General features: G+C 32.2%; 1 long non-coding RNA gene across 1 annotated transcript; it reads right to left on the bottom strand.

Moving 5' to 3' along the window:
• Window positions 1-222: 222 nt before the first annotated feature.
• LOC102663469 (uncharacterized) lies at window positions 223-2514 on the bottom strand. Its single transcript, XR_001388559.3, has 3 exons — window positions 2425-2514; window positions 1367-1729; window positions 223-406 (listed from the first exon to the last, which is right to left on the bottom strand). It is a non-coding gene; the product is annotated as an uncharacterized lncRNA (long non-coding RNA).
• Window positions 2515-3275: the final 761 nt, after the last annotated feature.

Genomic DNA, 3275 nt, shown 5'->3' with positions numbered 1-3275 from the left:
TTTATTTAAATAAATATAATTCTACTGATAATGAATAATAATAAACAGCTAGCTTGAAAAGGTCCATGACAAAAAGTCTCCATAATAATAATAAACTATGCTACCATAGTCAATCCCTAGTGAATCTAATTAGTAATATACAAAGTTTTAAAATTAGCTTCCATAGATTTATAGATATGATAGAACAATTCTCTAGTCAAATAACTAATTGTTTTATACTATAATTAATAAAAATCAATTAGTTACAGCAAAGTGACACTGACAGTTGCTGTGCTAAAATTTTCAAATAAGCATCAAATAGAGGAAGTCATACTTGCAAGTTGCTCTCCGATGATTGATCATCCGATCAAAAAATGATGGATCTTCCATTTGACAGAGTAGTGCAACAGGTTAAACTATCTAGTCCCTGCAACATAAACAAACGTTATATCTAAGTGTTGGTTACATTAATACTATCGACCTTTTTATCCACAAATAATTACTAACCAACAAATTGGTCAAAATGTCATACTTCACTCTGTATCACTAGCTTAGGGAACTAATTCCTTAAGTTGATTACATTAAGCACACGATATTTCTAACAGTGCACACTATCGACCTCACCAAAACCACATCTTATACAAAAAGATTCAACTGGAGCATTTTATCAAAGAGCTAGCAAGCACATCATAATGGCATCCCATCTTCCTTATCAAAAGGTACTAACTAGTCAAAGTTGCTAAAGAATATTATAATTGCATCTTCTTTTCTAAAATATCTACCATTTACAGTGCATAATCCCATTCACATGCATATTAATAAAATGTTCTACCAAATTCAAAATTAATAAACTACTTAGCTTGTGTGTGCTTAGAATCATAATTAGCACGCATAGCTCGGAAGGGAATAACCACAAAAAGTGAGAAACCAAAATCAAAGAAAAACCAAAATCACAAGGCATTGCAAAATGATCAAACTAAATACTAGCAAGGAAGCATTGTAGAATGCAACAAATGCATCTGTCAACGGAACAGGGTCCTATTCAAAAGAGGGTTTGAAGTTACAGGAAAAGTAAACTTAAGGAATTAGACAAGATACTTCAAAACCAATGAATTATATTACTAAGTGGTAATTACCATATGATGGGATTAGACATTGCAAAGATAGTAGGTTTTGTTGAAACAGATTCTCTCATTGCCTTAAGCACCTAAGTTGAATCTCAACCATTAAAATGAAGAAATCCAATTACAATAAAATCAAGGATGTAGAACCCAATGATGTCAAAACGAGACTTTTTCGAACATGTTTATTTCATTTAATGGAATATACTTCGTTGAGGAATAAAACATAATAAGAGTATATGTATTGTAATATGAAAGGTAATTACCTCTGCGTTGAAAACACCACCAACTCCTGACAATCCAAGGAGCACATGTGGCTTAACCTTCTTAACCTAAAGATCATTAGAATCAACAATTGAAACATGGATATCAATGAGTATGCATAATATTTATCTTTTAATATTAGCATCATTTAAGTATCTTCTTATAGAAAAATAATGGTTTATATACAATAACAAAAATGTAAAATAATAACATGAAAGTCAATGGAGTTTTTCTTGAACAAATCCTGTGGCATTTACTACTTCAATTATACTAGCACCCTTTGAAAGCCTTTCAAGATCTCTTGGATTTTTGGCAAATGTAACTGCAGCTGGATCTAGATTGCTCCTTTCTGTCGTGACAAGACCCTGCATTCAGGAATCACATCATTATTAGCAGACGTTGTATATCATAACAAAATTGACTATCGGTAGTTGTTCCACTGCCCCCTGACATCTACTCTAAAACTTAAAATAAATTTAAATAGAACCTTAACAAAGATTCAGCACGATTGTTTACATGAGTATCATGTGGACAAGAAAAATGAAAAATACATATATAGTATAATATTATTTGTGGCTTATTTTAAGTTTTAGAGTAGATTCTTATTTTGCTCTATCACTTGTAGATACCAGACCTGTCCAACACCAACTACACCCTCCCCTGTGACAAAGCTCAGAGACCGGGGCAGTTGATCAAACAATGGCAGATGGAATCATACAACTGTAATGGAACATTCCAAACATAATAGTTCCAAATATTAGAGAATTCCATAATCACAAAGGGTGGTTTAATCTTAATGTTGTACTCTTTTTTCTTTCTTATTAGCACCACTCCAGTGTATCATAAAATGTAATTGACCATCATAATGCCACAACTGGCCAGTCTTATAAATGAACGAGGGACATTTGTCAAAGGATGCAGCTACTATGACTTATGTTATACCAGTATCTAGGAAAAGCGTGACCAAAAATTAAGTTAAAATATCACACATCTGTGGACAAGCTATATATATTAGTAATCAATAATAATATTATTTAAAAATCAGGGAAGCTTGTCAGACCTTTAATCCCTTGCTACCGTTTTTTACGTCAACTGTGAAGGGACTTTATTGATGACTAGGCAAGCAAGAACATCTAATTTCCAAGCTGCTAATCTACACAAAGTAATGTGATAATTTCAGATATTGATATTCTTTAATACCAGAAAAAGTCCATAAAATTGTATCCCAACTTAAAAATTAGAGAATAAGATTTTGTTTGTTAAAAATTGGGAGAAGGAAACATATTTTAAAAGAACATGGATGCATCCTGCATATAACCAAGGACATACATCAAACACATAAGACAACTATTCAAATTCTATACCCTTGTTTTTGCAACAGCCTTAAAGACTCCAATCTCATGCTTCTAATTCTCTAGTATCTTCAAACTAATAATATGTCAATCAAGCTTCTTCAATTCATCATTTAGTGAAAAGAACTTTGGCAGCTCTATAAATTGCCCTACCATAGTTGGCATAGCTTTGAGACATCAAACAAAGCAATTACAAGGAACAAAAAAAAAGCACCTAATACACATACCTTTATATTAGAGGGGCATAACTAAAAGGCCTACCGAGCACCTATGAGAGCATGTATAATTTCCTAGCAACAAATTCACATGGGATCATTATGCAAAAAGAATTGAGTTCTCAGAGTCATTGAAGGCTTTGTGGTTAATTGCCCCGGTGAAGCAATTAATGGCATCAAAGTAAATCAACAACATGATAAATCAAATTTCACTAATTTAAACAAAGTAGTTTTTAACATAATCTGATTTTAAAAACTCAACAATAAAACCCAAACAGAAACTACTTTTTCAAGCGGAAGCAATTTCCAAAATGACCCAATTGTTTGAAGTCAACATCTTACAC

This window comes from Glycine max, chromosome 5, assembly GCF_000004515.6.
Source record: "Glycine max cultivar Williams 82 chromosome 5, Glycine_max_v4.0, whole genome shotgun sequence".
In the NCBI taxonomy this organism is placed as follows: domain Eukaryota; kingdom Viridiplantae; phylum Streptophyta; class Magnoliopsida; order Fabales; family Fabaceae; genus Glycine; species Glycine max.
This window is presented reverse-complemented; position numbering and strand designations above follow the sequence as displayed.